This window comes from Mchenga conophoros, linkage group LG4, assembly GCF_057382185.1.
Source record: "Mchenga conophoros isolate Kocher_MC1m ecotype Shallow Benthic linkage group LG4, M_conophoros_male_GT1.1, whole genome shotgun sequence".
NCBI lineage: Eukaryota > Metazoa > Chordata > Actinopteri > Cichliformes > Cichlidae > Mchenga > Mchenga conophoros.
Genome location: NC_140529.1, coordinates 19252602 through 19268825, shown reverse-complemented (window position 1 = coordinate 19268825; position 16224 = coordinate 19252602). Strand labels below are relative to the sequence as shown.

The window sequence follows — 16224 nt, the reverse complement described above, 5'->3', positions numbered from 1 at the left end:
ACTGATAATCTCCCTCGATCTGGGGCTCCACGCAAGATCTCATCCCGTGGGGTCAAAATGATCATGAGAACGGTGAGCAAAGATCCCAGAACCACACGGGGGGACCTGGTGAATGACCTGCAGAGAGCTGGGACCAAAGTAACAAAGGTCACCATCAGTAACACACTACAACGGCAGGGAATCAAATCCCGCAGTGCCAGACGTGGTCCGCTGCTGAAGCCAGTGCATGTCCAGGCCCGTCTGAAGTTTGCCAGAGAGCACATGGATGATACAGCAGAGGATTGGGAGAATGTCATGTGGTCAGATGAAACCAAAGTAGAACTTTTTGGTATAAACTCAACTCGTCGTGTTTGGAGGAAGAAGAATACTGAGTTGCATCCCAAGAACACCATACCTACTGTGAAGCATGGGGGTGGAAACATCATGCTATGGGGCTGTTTTTCTGCCAAGGGGACAGGACGACTGATCCGTGTTAAGGACAGAATGAATGGGGCCATGTATCGTGAGATTTTGAGCCAAAACCTCCTTCCATCAGTGAGAACTTTGAAGATGAAACGAGGCTGGGTCTTCCAACATGACAATGATCCAAAACACACCGCCCGGGCAACAAAGGAGTGGCTCCGTAAGAAGCATTTGAAAGTCCTGGAGTGGCCTAGCCAGTCTCCAGACCTCAACCCCATAGAAAATCTGTGGCGGGAGTTGAAAGTCCGTGTTGCTCGGCGACAGCCCCAAAACATCACTGCTCTCGAGAAGATCTGCATGGAGGAATGGGCCAAAATACCAGCTACTGTGTGTGCAAACCTGGTAAAGACCTATAGTAAACGTTTGACCTCTGTTATTGCCAACAAAGGTTATGTTACAAAGTATTGAGTTGTATTTTTGTTATTGACCAAATACTTATTTTCCACCCTGATTTACGAATAAATTCTTTACAAATCCTACCATGTGGATTCATGGATTTTTTTTTTTTCCACATTCTGTCTCTCACAGTTGAAGTGTACCTCTGGTACAAATTACTGACCTCTGTCATCATTTTAGGTGGGGGAACTTGCACAATCGGTGGCTGACTAAATACTTTTTTGCCCCACTGTATATGCCCCAGAAAGCAGCATGTTAGAGCAGTACATTTCTAATATGTACACTAGGAATGAAAAACACTCTGAAGAGTTTTGCATACATATTGCACTGTAATGTTTTTTTTAAAAAGGATACAATCCACTGGTCATGATAAGCCCACTTCTGTTTCAGATACTCTATGAGGCTGGAAACTTTCCTGTGGAGCTCCACCACCATCCTGAGAAAACAGAAAAAACATTTGATGTCAACTTTGCAAAATACAACACTACCAGGTCGAATACGTCTGACATAAACTACTTCTACATTTTACACTTAGACTACTGTGGATCAAATTTAATAGAGTTTTCTAAAACCGAAATAATCCTGTGTGGGAAAAATCAAAACGCCAACTACGTGCTCCAAAAATAACTAAAATAAAACAGAAATGTTCATTAATGTATAGTTTTACTATATTTGTTTTGTCACGTTTGCAAACAAATGCATACTGACATTGCTGTAATTCAGCCATTTTCACAAAGTCTTTACCCTTCTTCAACCTACCCATGATAAATAACCCTTATTATCATAATAATTAAACAAAAAAACAAAAAAAACCCCTAACACTGAAACCAGTAAAAACGAAACTGAACCTCAAAAGAAGCAAACCCAGTCTGAACACTAACTGAAAACTGAACTGAGAACAAAAATTAAAAATGAAAGAAATAGAGTTTAAACTTTGAACAGCATCATGTCTGAGGGTGTTTACACTTTTCAAATTTCACGAGTTAGCTTAAAAAAAAAACATATACACACATATTTAATTTGCACAAAAAAAAAAAAAAAAAAAAAAAAAGAGCTGACCCAGAAAACGGTGGAAAACATGCAAACCATCAAACTGAAATAAGCAGTCTGAAGCCAAGAAGAGGTTCTTAAATTAGCTCAGGCTTTGTTGCATCACCATGGCTTGAACTAATAAAATAAATAAATAAAATAATAATAGAAAATGAATTAATGAAGGTATGACATCTCTCCGACTCTTGGATGTTATGCTTTTGAAAATATATTGTGGTTCTTATCCATGTCAGACCTGAGGCGAGGGTTGTGGGCAAGACTCTGAACTCGGGCCCAGGAGTGGTTACTGCGTGGCTGGAGCTCCACTGCCACCTTCAAGGGCAGACGCACCGGCTTCTGGTCCTCTTCATCACTCACTCCTGCAGGACACAAAATTACAGATTCAGCCACTATAAGAAAAGCCCAAAACCTATAAACTCAACTATGCTCTCTCACTTAATCAACCACGACAAAATGAAAAGGCAGCCATCAATCTCGGTGGGATCCATTCACAGATTTACATACAACAATGACAAGAGACAGTCTTTTTCTACCCTTGATGAAAGCAAATATTTTCAGTAAGTGTGATGAGTGGGTGTTATTGAGCAGAGGGGTTGATGACAGCTGGTCAGAACAGTCATCTCCTTCATCCTCCTCACTTTGCACCCAAAGTTACCATGGAAACACCACCAGCCCACTTGATGCCATGGTTTTTGTAAAAAAGCCCCGCCCCCGTGAACCCCCCAGTCTCACCATCAGTGAGGTTTTCAGTGCTTGTTCTGTAACGCGTGTGCTGGGTTTCTGCAGGCTCATACTCACCATCTGGATCACAAAGTTTCTTCAACGCTCGGCACATTGGAGCTTTGATCCGCAGGTTCCTCCCCTTAGAGCGCACGGTGGTGGCCCTGGTGGAACAGAAGAATCTTTATTCATATATGTTGTAAGCTCTAAACCTTGCCGTGCCACAGAGAAAGCATCTGACTACATACTGTCAACTCAGCCCTCAGATTTGTTTTTCATACTAGCAAAGTGCTAATCTGTATCTTTCCAAATGTGATCTAGTGCATCAGTTTAAAGTATCACAATCCCAGATGTGTACGTAAACCCACTAGCCAAAGCTTCTGCCACAGACTTACCCTTGCTGGATGAGTTCGTTCAGCTTTGCCACATTCTTATCATCCATCACTGTCAAAGACAAAACACAAGACAGCTAGTTAAGACATGCTCCTCAGGGGCAACTGCCCCGAGCCACAGGGATCATCTGGAGTTTAATCACATCCCCTGTGTCCACAACCAGCAGAACAAACAGCAAAACACACGCAGTCTACATTGCATCCAAGCGCTTTCACAGCCCTCACTTACATCCTCCAACTTTTTTGCGAAGCTCGGCGTAGCAGATGAGGCCGTACAGTTCTTGAGAAGATTTCTTTAACACCCTGGAGTACACTGAGAAGGAAAGGAAGCACAAGTCACAACACTGGTGGAGGCCTGTGCGTGCTACATAAAGATAACATGAGAGTAACACTGGGTGCTTTTTGTAGGGGAAAAGAGCTCCAGCTTATCTGGTGAACTTCTTTAACATATGTTTTGCTTGCTAAAAAACAAAAATGTCAGTGTGAGTTCTGTTGTAGGAAAAAATAATAATATATGTGGCTGTTTAACAGCATCTCTTCTTTACTTCTCATTCACAGTGTCTGCAGTAAGTAGCATAACTGAAACAACTAAACACAAACCTAAAATAAACCAATTAAGATCAGCCTAAGACATCACCTTGTTGTATGAGTTGTACACATTTTTATGAGGCGTCATTCGATAAAGTCATTACAGTGTACAAACTTCATATTTGGGGATCAAAAATTCCAAGGTGAATTAAGAGAGAGAGAAAAAAAGCAACTCACCGTTAGCGAAGTCGATGTGTTTGGAGATCTTGTGCCAAGTTCGGTAGTAAAAGTGGCGGACCTGTTCCTTGTTCTTCACCATATTTGCTGGCTTGCCTCTCTTCTTGTACTTCATTGCAATGTTGTTCTGGATGGCCTCAAAATCCTTCCCGTGCTGGGAACAAAGGAGGGCAGCCGTGAATCTACGACGTCAAAAGATCTACACATGGTAAACTTTTAACTTGGTAAAAGGTTGTTGCAAGCTTTACCTCATAAAGACCCTCAAAAAAGCTGTTTTTGTCCTCGGCGCTCCAGGATTCCCACTGCCGACGGGCTCTTTTCTGGTTACCAGCTTGTTCTTCCTTCTCTGTAGACCCTTGGCCCTTGGAGGTCTTGGATACTCCCCCCGTGGAGCTGACCACAGGCCCGGTCTGCCCCACCACACCCTGGGAAGAGGAGCCATTCTCTGCCCCTGTTTTAACACAGAAACATTCAGAGGAAAGGCACAACTTAAATATCAGCTCACCACCCTGGCTGTTTTTTATGTCATAACGAAAAAAGGTTGATCTGAGGTGTGTGATTTGCGAGATGTTAAAATACATGCACACAAAGCCACCCACTGCCATTACAGCGCACAGAACCTGCAGAGCTTCCCTCTCTGTGGTTAAGCTCTGGCAAGGAGACAGGAAAAGCAATCAGTCCCTATGGTCAGGTCTACATTACACAGTTCCAAAACCAACTCATGGTGGGCTCCACTGGCCAAGTTTTCTGGCCCAGTACTGTGCACAACACCAGGAGACATTAGCAGGAGCACCCAGAGAGTTGCTGTTGCAGTACTGTGCTACATTATAAAAAAAAATAAATAAAGAAAAAAAAGTGTTGTTTTTTTTGTTTTTTTTTAGCCCAAATGGGTGTTAATTTACAAACACAAGCATGTGACTGGCTCACAGACAATAACCTAGATGTGTCGCCTTCAAAATAGAAGTGCACCGATATAGCATCACATAAAAATAAGTGAGGCTTTCTTAGTCAGACAGTCAAACGTTTGTGCTCAATCTAAATATAGTTTCTGACACAATCAGAGCTTTTCTGTTTCAAACAACAAAAATCCACCAGTCATACCTGTCAAAGGATACACAAGTAAATAATATTGTTTCTGATCTGATCAATGGCTGCTGTTTTGTGGACAAAGCAATTTTAAAAGGAAAAATGTACAAATTAAAATCACAGATGTATAATGTACTGAAATATTTTTCCAAATAAATTCCACTTTTCAATGAGGAACACACAGATTACTGGGTGGCATAGCCTCATTAACAAACTCAAAAACCACCACCACCTTACTAAGTCTCAGCCCCACCCAAAGCTGTCTGTGCCTCCAGAGGGACAGGTAGTGTGGAAACCCAGGAGGTAATGCCTTGTCTGCATAGATAAACTGACACCAACCAGCTCACACTTAGCAAATACAATACTATTAGTGATTGGTAGCCTACAGGGGAATCCTTCATTGTGTTTAAAAGTCATCCTGAAAGCCTTAAGTCATCTCTAGCTTTGATTCATTGTTTAGAAAGTTCCTGATATCAGTCACCCTCTGAGTTACTACAGAGGCTCATTCAGATTATTTGCAAAACCAAAACTGAATAATGGCAAATAAATTACAACCTCTGCTTTACTGGTATTTGTTGTAAAATGGGGGTGATAAAAAAAACAAAACAAAGGTAGCCTAGGCTAAATCTGTGGGTCAATGAAATGATTGGCTGAAAACTGCAACATCATTCTAGTCCAATTTCCTATATAGTCCCAAAAGAAAATAATAAGAAAAAAGACAAAAGAACTGTAAGCAACCCTGTTCAGTAATGTCCCTTTCCTGTCCTGATATCAGGTCCATTTTAAGCCCGTGATTTAAACAGACACAGTTGAAAGGTACAAATGTGCATGACACGAATTCAAACGTGGTGCAGATGTGTGTCACAGGTTGATCTGGCTGTAGGCTGTGGCACTTGGCCAGAGGTGGCGCTGGTTGACTCGACTCCATGTTAGTGCACAAAGTAAACTGCTCGCTGTAGTTGTGAAGCAAAAACGCTGAAATCGGAGAAATAAACCGTGCGAGGGGAACGATAACGACGACAAGAGTCTCCCGATCGTTTACTCTTGCTGTCCTGTGAACAACATCGGCGTGGTGTTAATTGTTTGCTGTTTTCGCGATCGCGTCGCGAATGAGGATATCACCAGATAAACTCGCCACATTTTAAACATTTTGTTGTTCAACAGCATCAAGACTGACGGAGTGTGTTTGAGATAACCTCACAAGTGTCACAGATGACACATTTGGCGTTTTTTTGCTGGTTTGTCGGTAGCAGCTCCTGAAACGCAAGACTGCCACACATCTGTTCGACCAACGCCAGTTGATCTAAACGCCAGTAGATCTGGAACACCGCCAGTCCGAGTGTCAGGTGAACTGAACTTCAGGTAAGAAGTTATGACCTGCAGTCTATCTGGGTCAGATATAAACCAAGTTTAGGTGGAGTTTATTTTCGTTGTGCTGACTTTTTACCCTCAGTTGCAATAACTAGTACTGGTTCTAGCCAGCTTGACAGAGTTTATATACAGCTGGGTGGGTGCTATGACGTTACTGATAGTGAACTTTATTTTATTCATAAGGTTAGTTAGTAGAGTTGCCAACGGCTCTTTAAAAAAATGGAATGGTCCCTCATTCAGAGAAAATATTACACGTTTCGTATTGAGCTGAGAAGGAACACAGTTTGTCCCGGACTTTCGCTATAATGAAAAAAAGACACAAAGCTGGAGTTATTCTGTCGTTACGCTGCACAGCTGCCTCTTCTCCTCTCATCCTCTCCCCTGCCTCTCCTGTTGCTACTTCAATCATGAAACTGATCAATGATCAGCTGATTGGCTTTTCTCCCTTGTTTATTTATCGCCCACTTTGCGCCAGAAAGAGGAAACCAGCAGATGTCGCGCTAAACAACAGCAGCACATTTAAGCTTGATCAGCTGTTGTTAGAATTTATTTGATATTACTTTCTAGTATCAGCTGATGTTTGCTGGAGTCACAGCTGTAAAAGCTGCTGGTCATGATATCGGTTTGGATATGTGGTGAGAGGGAAACATGAAGATGAAACCAGGAGATGTCCTTACTGAATCATCAGAGCTGAACAGGTGATGGAGAAACAGGTTTACCTTTTAGTTCACATGAATGAGTTGAAGGGAAGTTATGAACTGTTTCTGAGACACAAATAACACCAGGATCCTTTTTTATGTAGCTGACAGCTGGCAACTGTGCAGGGGTGGATCTAGGAAAGTTTTGCCAGGGGGCCAGGTAGGGCATTAACAGGGAAAGGTGGGGCACAAAGAAATACTTTTCTTTCTTATTCTCATTTAAAATATCTAGCTTTTATTAAATAATTATCTAAATCTTACAACCAAAGTTTTTATCTGACGTAAAATGTATAGAAATCATACATATACCAACAAGACAGTGTACATCACTGTCACAACAGCATTTGTTTTCAGTCAAAGTCTTTATGGCTTTAATACCTGGTGGGCCGGTCTCTAGTCAAAATGCCTGATTTTCTGTCCCAGTCCAGCCCTGCAGGTTAATACTGGCAGTGTCACCATGCCAGCTGACTGTATTTCATCATCAGCCAGTGTTGTTCTTGATCAATATTACCAAAGTTTACCATAAGGCAGCATAGAAAGTATTTACTTGCTTTCAGGTTTTATTCAAATGTTAGTCTTTTCAGTTGTTTCCCCACTTTTTTCCTGTTTCAAAATCAAACACCAGTTTGTGAGAAGATTATCTTCTTTTTTTTAATAGGCATTGGTTTTGCATTGGCATTGGCTAATTTGTCAATTCTTTGTTACAAATGTTCGTATTTTAATATTCAAAAATGTTTTTGCCCAAAACATATGTGCACTATATGTCAGTAAAAATATTATGCAAATATTGCTGTCCTTGAATGCTGAGTAAACACTGACAAAGCACTGATTGTATCTCTTGTACTTTATCAACGCAGTATCTAAAAACTTTGCACCATAGTGGTTAAAATCTCATTCTAATAAGAATTAAAAGCGCATTCGGTTATTAGGTTTATAGGATTATTGAATTATGGTTAACGGTTGGTAGATTTTTTTTTTAAAAACATTATCTGCCAATTACATCTGCCACCCTTCTCCAAATCTGTGCCCCTACCTGGCCCCCCAACAAAAATTTTCTAGACACGCCACTGGGTCCGGGTGGATCTCCACCAGCAGCTCAGCAGGCGAATCCGAAAACTGACACTGACGGCCAAACTCGCAGCGGTGCTTGGAGTAAGCATAAGTGGACCTGGACCTCACCGGACCTGGAGTACCTGATGATTAAGTGCCGGCCATTCTGGCTACCGAGGGAATTTACAGCAGTGATTATTACGGCTGTTTACATTCCCCCACAAGCCGACACTGACCGAGCACTCAGGGAACTGTACAGCGCGATCAGCAGTGAGGAAACCGCACACCCAGAGGCAGCGTTTATCACAGCCGGAGACTTTAATAAGGGAAACCTGAAGAAAGTCTCACCCAAACTCCACCAACACATCCATTTTAACACTCGTGGAGACCGGCTACTCGACCACTGCTACATCTCTTTCCGGGATGCGTACAAAGCCCTCCCCCGCACCCCATTCGGCCAATCAGATCACCGCTCCATCCTGCTCCTGCCCGCCTACAGGCAGAAGCTGAAACAGGAAGCTCCAACCCGGAGGGCGGTGCTGTTTTGATCACGCGGACTGGGAAATGTTTCACGTGGCTGCTAGGGACATTGACGAGTACACAGACTCAGTCTGCGGATTTATCAGGAAATGCGTGGAAGATGTCGTCCCATCCAGAACAGTTAAATCCTTCCCAAATCAAAAACCCTGGATTAACGGAGATGTTCGCGCGGCACTGGCGGCACGGAGCACCGCCTTTGCCTCCGCGAACACATCGGACTACAAACACGCACATTACCAACTCCGGAAGACTATCTAAGCAGCCAAACGTGAGTACAGGGACAGGGTGGAGCAACAGTTCGACAACCCTCGGAGTATGTGGCAGGGACTAAACACGATCACAGACTTTAGAGGGAAAACCAGCACACCGCAGACCACGGCCTCTCTGTGTGAGGATCTAAACGTATTCTACGCTAGATTCGACACAGCGAACACCATGAGACCGGACAGTGTGCGCACCGCGGATGACGTCAGTGCGCACACTGTGTCTGAGGAGGATGTGCGGAAGTGCTTCAGGAAGGTGAACGCACGCAAAGCTACTGGTCCGGACGGGATTCCCGGCCGCGTCCTCAAGTCATGCGCGGCTCAGCTGGCTGCAGTGTTCACGCACATCTTCAACCTTTCCCTCTCTCTGTCTGTAGTCCCAGCCTGCTTCAAAATGGCCACCGTCGTCCCTGTACCCAAATCCTCCACCATCTCCTCATTGAACGACTGGCGACCTGTAGCCCTGACCCCCATCGTAAGCAAATGCTTCGGTCACTGGACCCTCTACAGTTCGCATACCGCCACAACAGGTCCACTGATGATGCCATAGCCTTGACACTACACACTGCCCTGTCACACCTGGAGAAGAGAGACACGTATGTGAGAATGCTGTTTGTAGATTACAGCTCAGCATTCAATACCATCGTTCCCTCGAAGCTGGACAGGAAACTGCAGGATCTAGGACTGAGCAGCTCCCTCTGCAGCTGGATCCTTAGCTTCCTGTCTGACAGACGCCAAGTGGTCAGACTGGGCAGCATCACCTCATCCCCCATCACACTGAACACTGGTGCCCCACAGGGGTGTGTACTGAGCCCTCTCCTGTACTCACTCTACACCTACGACTGCACAGCCACTAACAACTCCAACATCATTGTGAAGTTTGCGGACGACACTACAGTGGTGGGTCTTATCACCAATGGTGATGAGACGGCTTACAGGGAGGAGGTCAGCGCCCTGACCCACTGGTGTCAAGACAACCATCTCACACTCAACGTCGCAAAGACAAAGGAGCTGATAGTGGACTTCCGGAGGTGCAGAGAAGTACACACCCCCATCACCATCAACGGCGCTGCTGTGGAGAGAGTGAGCAGCTTCCGGTTCCTTGGTGTACATCTGGCTGAGGATCTTACGTGGTCAGTACACACAAACAAAACAGTGAAGAAGGCGCAGCAGCGCCTCTTCTTTCTCAGGAGACTGAAAAGATTCGGCATGAGCCCCCGCATCCTCAGGACCTTCTATCACTGTGCCATTGAGAGCATCCTCACTGGATGCATCACCACCTGGTATGGCAACAGCACCGCCTACAACTGCAAAGCTCTCCAGCGAGTAGTGCGGTGCTCTGAACGGATAATTGGAGGTGAGCTTCCCTCCCTCCAAGACATCTACAGGAAGCGGTGCCTGAGGAAAGCGGGGAGGATCATCAAGGACTCCAGTCACCCCAGCCATAAACTGTTCAGACTGCTTCCATCAGGAAGGAGGTTCTGCAGCATCCGGTCCCGTACCAGCAGACTGAGAGACAGCTTCTTCCATCAGGCCATCAGACTGCTGAACACTTCATAGACACCTCAGCTTCACTACTGGAACTTTAACATTATGCACTCCATACTGTACAGTAACGCCACTGTTTTGCACATGTCTCAACTCTGTATATTTTTATATATTTTATTTATTGTTGACTCTATTTAATTTGTAAAATATGTGTACACACACACACACACACACACACACACACACACACACACACACACACGTAGAAAAATATTTAGTATACACATCCAGAAATGCATATACTATTATATATTGTACATATATTTATTAGTTTCAGATGTAGCCATTCTTGTATTTTGCTTGTTTACATTATTGTATTTTGCACAACTCTGTTGCTTGTGAAGCTCGCACACAAGAATTTCACTCACATGTGCTGTACCAATGTACCTGCACATGTGATGTGACAATAAAAGTGATTTGATTTGATTTTGATTTGAAATTATTTTTGGAGTGGCACAAATAATTTGTGTGGCATCAAATTTGATGCAGAACAGCTGATTGTTCTGTAAATAGTTTGAAATGTTTATTTAAAAAAACGCCTTGGCTGCATTTTAAGTAAACAGCTGCAAAAAACTTTGTTTGCATAGATCAGTTACTTTTTTGAAGACGTAATTATATAATTAATTGCCCAACATTGGTCATTATATACTGTATTTTGCAGACAGAGAGTTACAGGACTCTCTCCCAGACCACAGACTCATACTCATAATACAAGTCAGAGCTTTTTTTTTTTTTTTTTAAAAAAGAAAGTTGCGTTTTCAAAATTGGAGTTCAAGTTATTTTTACTTCCAATAGTGTTAACATACTACACAGGTCATGAACAAGATTTTTTTTTGAATTTTTGTTGTAAGTGGGCTAAAGGAGTTAATTAAAAAAAAGTCTAACATAAATTTAAATGTTGTAATTTGATTATTTTAATAAACCATGTAACTTGGATGGATTCAATGCTGACGTGACCACAGTGCACACGCCTGCTGTTGCTCACAGTGGTCCAAGGGACCGCTCAGAGAGTTTGTGTGTTCGCTCAGACACATGAAAAATTAGAGGGAACATTGGACCCAAGCTTCGCCCCCACAACAGGGTCCTCAACCGTCCTGGAAGAAAGTCTAGTGTGGTATTCTACTGATCAACTGAGCATGCCACCTTTCCCAGTTTGTGTCCATAAACCTCTTTGTGTGCTCCCCTGTTGATCTTCTCTCATTCCTACACTGCTCTTTTGATGGTCATGTGATCTGTACACCTAAATACAGCCCAGTTATTGTTGTTGTTCACACCTGACGCCTGGGCTCATAAGTTGTCCTCAATATCTTGCATTTCCATCCCCCGTTTCTGACTCCCTGCCATCTGTCTTCTCCTTGATATTCTTCTATAATGAAACCTGCAATCATTGCAATCACCAATGAGTCAGCTGAATGGCTAGCTTATCACTTTAACTGAAACACTGTTCAGTCTCAACTTTGCAGTTACTATTTTCATCATTTATGTTACAAGCATTTGTAAGTGCAATTTGTTTGGAGGCACAATCGTCTGATTTTTGTGTGTGACAACATTTCTGCATCTCAAGAACGGTTTAGTTTGGACTACTTGCACAATTTTGCGCTTTAAACTGACCTGCAGTTTGGTTTGGCTAAAAACTTCAGAGCAGACATTTGCCCAAATTTCTGGGCGCTTTCTTGGGTCAGCACAGCTTCTCAGTTTAATATATGAAGTGCCAGATCTTTTTGCATGTCCACTTAATTTCAGAATTTAAGAAACAATCCATGTGACTGAGGCCTGGTATCAGCTTGGCATCCTTTCATCTCTCTAGCCTTTTAGTTAATTATGCCTTACTAAAAACGTGTAAAACAGAGAGCACAATCTGTGATTAGGTATTGAAACAGCTGTTTACTCCCCAGATGTTTGTGTCCTCAAAGAAATTCCATTTTGATTTATGTGAATGTATTGTGCAGGTACTTTCTCTGCTTCGCCCTCATTGCTTGCTTTATCTGAGAACATAATCTGCCTTCTTTTAGCTTGGGGTAGGCCTCACTTTATGTTTTAAATTAAAACGCTTGAAGACAAAGTGAACTCTGGACAAGCGTGCGACCTAACTGAAGTCCAGGTGGGCTTGTTGATAATCACATTTTCACACTCATCTCGGGGCAGACCTGTGGTGTTCTGGTGCCAACCTGTCCCCTCCGTTTTTTGAGTGCCCCCCCCCCACATATAAAAAGAGACGGTTTATTTTATAATATTTTAGACAACAGCATATAAAACACCATTTGCTTGCACTTGTGTGTGTGTGTGTGTGTGTGTGTGTGTGTGTGTAAAAACTGAGATGTTCAGAGGTCTTGCTTCATGGTATCGAGCAGCTCACACAAAACAGGGTCTTTGTATTTTAATGTAGGTGCTGATGTAAACCACAATTTTCAGCAAACATCTATCAGGTCATTGCACTTTTCTTTATTTTTAAAGCTTAAGTATGCGTACATGGGATATATTAAAAACTGACAAGCTGTTTGAACATATGATGTGAAATCACTTAATTAACCTGCTGGATTTGCTAAAAGTTAAAATATTTATACTACTTTGGCTAATGGGTTTTGCACATTACTCTTAGCTTAGTAAGTGGCTATTAGTGAGGGTCATGATAATCAATTCAATTGCGTAATGGGCTGACTAAGTATTTCCAGACTAAGAGAAAAAGTCAGTGAACATATCCGTTGGTTTAGGTGTAGGCTTAATCCATTTCTGAGAAAACTGAAGAGCATAAGTGAGGGTTAGTATGTGTTAATGATTTCAGTGTCATGCAGGGGAAAGTAGCATTCAGTGGAAGCTTCTCGGTGATTGTTTTAAATCCAAATATGACCCTTATTTGTGGCGCATGTTAGCATACAGTCAGCTCAGGAGTTAGTATCAGTCATGTGGTTGTCACGAGGTTGCGCACAGCATCACCAGCAAGAGGGCTTGGTTTGAGAGGTTTTTGGCATCTGTGATGTGATTTACAACCATCCACCCATGTACAGTAAGAAGCTGCACTCACAACCGTGGGCATCAGCAAGTTGGTGAAATTTAAACAAAACAGCATTCCATCTGAAACTCTCTTATTGTACCCAAAATACAAATTTTAGTGATTACATGTGGCTTCATTAATTATGTTCAAAAGGATGAATACATAACGCAAGTAATAACTTTATAATCAGTCAGTGAATGAAGGAGCTCAAGAGTGCAAATATAGTTGCAATAAAGTGACAAATATGCCCTTTTATGTCAAACAAAGACCGAAATAAGTGGCATCAGTGTGAGGATGAAAATGAGCGATCCAACCTCACACTGCAGATATCAGGGCAACGCACAGTGGGGGGGCAGGGGAGGGGGGGGTTGCAGTCTGCGCGCACAAGAGGGCTAACAACGCTGTGAGTGACAGAATCCACCCAAACTGAGGAACAGCTTCTTCCCCAGAGCTGAAGCCTGCACTGTTTGCACTATAATATAATATAATATAATATAATATAATATAATATAATATGTTGCTATTTAATGTTTTTTGTTCGTGTTGCAGCTGCTCTGTGAGCCAAGCTTTCGTAGTCTAAATTCAATGGAAATATATCTCTGCACCACACGATGGCGATAGATTCTCACAGTCTGTGCTCTGCTTCCGCCACCAGTCATCTTTAAATCTTTTTTTTATTCAATGAAACCTTTATTTAACTCGCAGCATTACTTTAAAAAAATCATATTTAAATACAAAAAAATAAATAAATACATGAACGACAGTAGTAGAAAATTGATAAAATAACACCAAATAAATATATTTACAAATGATAGCAACATCAATGGAATAAAACCATGAACACCAGCAGAAGGAGAAAGAGGCCTGTATCTACATTATTACTCTGGCAGCTCTCAGTCTCCATACAGACAGGACACGTTGCAGCGTAATTGCAGACAGGTGCGTGGGCCTGAGCTCCGCCCAGGCAGAATGACGAGTGGAAGAAAGCAGCAACACAATAAACATATGTAACCTTGCGGAGCCGGCCGGGCAGACATCGAGACCGTGACAGAGTGCAAAACTTTTATACTTGACAACACACACAAAAACCCCCACACACAACAAAAATCAGAATTTTTGTGATTTGGATTTTTATTTAAAGGTGAAACCTTTTTTCTTTTCTTTTTTTTGCCAGATTAGACATTTTGATTAATTTCATTGAAGTATACTTTAGTTTTTTTGTTTTACTTTGATGCTATAATAGATGTTTTTAAAATTTAGTAATATTTAATACTATATTGCATCATGGCAAAACAACAGTCTCCTCAAGCTGCTTTATACTGTAAGGTGAAAACACTACAGAAAAAGCCAGAAAACCCCAACAATCCAAAGATCCCCTTTGAGCAAGCACTGGGCGACAGTGGGGAGGAAAAACTCCCTTTAGGAAGAAACCTCCGGCAGAACCAGGCTCAAGAAGGGGCGGCCATCTGCTGCGACCGGTTGGGGGTGATGGAAAGAGAATAGAGGGAGACAAGATGAAGTATACTTCTAATGGCCTATTCCAATTGGTGGTAATACATCATAAGAATTGAGGAAAGGTGGTGTTGATGGAGACTCTGGGGAAGGCCTTCGTCTGCCAGGGTGTTTTGGAGCCACTTGAATAAATTTAGTTTGCACTGGAGGTGGACGAGGTTTAATCTGTGGAAAGATCTGAGACGGAGTCGGAGTCTCCCCATAACATCTCCCCATCACGCCTCTATGGACCAACGGTGCGAGCTTTTGTCCTTTCTGTTTTTCTAATTTAAGCTGGAGTTGAACGTCTTTCACTCTAGATTTTAGATGACCCATCTCTTTTTCTTCATTGCCAGCCTTTCTGATCATCTGGTTCACTGGTCCAATGAGCTCCTGTTTTTGTTTGAATAAAGCGTATTCGGAAGACTTTACCATATCATTGTACTGCTTTTTAAATGATTCCAGCTCCCGTGTTTTATCTAGTAAAGCTGCATCTAGATCCTTGCATCTGGTACGTAGACAGTTCAGCTGTTTTTCAAGAAACTCGGTCGTTCCAACAAAGGGGATGCCTTCCACACCGTCTGTCACGGCTGCCGAGGCGAGCCGTGTGGAGTTGGAAAAAGGACCCAAGAGCAAGCAGTGTATGAAAAGATTAGTGGAGTTTATTTACAAGGTGTCAGTGGCAGGAACAGAAAACGAATAATGAGACAAACTAACGGAAACCTAAACTGGGAAAACTAAAGAGCAACTAGAAATCCACAGGACACGGGGAGAAAGGCAGAGAGACGCAGACTGACGGAGGATACAGAGACGCAGAGAGACACAGATGAATGCAGAAAAGCGCGGACTTACATGGAGTAATACAGACGAACCGGCAACAGGCAGGAGAACACACAGGGCTTAAATACACACACCAGTAATCAGGGGATAAGAGACAGGAGGGCAACACAGCTGGGAGAAATCAGAGCTGACGGGACAGGGGAAATGTAAACTGAACACACTCACATCAGACATGAACCTTCAGAATAAAACAGGAAATTAACAGACAGAGAACCAGACAGGACACTGAACTTGACAGGCAGACTCATGAGCAGACACAAAAACACCATGGACAGACAGAGGGAACACAGAGAAGTGGGAGCAGGCAGGCAAAGAACAGAAACCTAACAAATGGCAAAATAACAACAGAATACACACTCGGAATGAACAAAAGCATAAGGAAACACAAAACACTGAGTCCTCAGACTCAGGACCATGACACCGTCTACGTATTTCTTTTTCAAGTTGTGGAATATATCCCTAAATTCCACCTTTTCTTTTTCTCTCAAGTGACCTGCATGTGGAAATGCCTTTTCAAAGGACAAAACGCACTGGTACAATTCCTCTTGGAAGTGGCGCTT

At 42.7% G+C, this 16224-nt stretch overlaps 1 pseudogene; it reads right to left on the bottom strand.

Moving 5' to 3' along the window:
- The window catches only part of LOC146575909 (protein cramped-like), a 33512-nt pseudogene that overhangs the window by 8902 nt on the left and 8386 nt on the right, over window positions 1-16224 (bottom strand).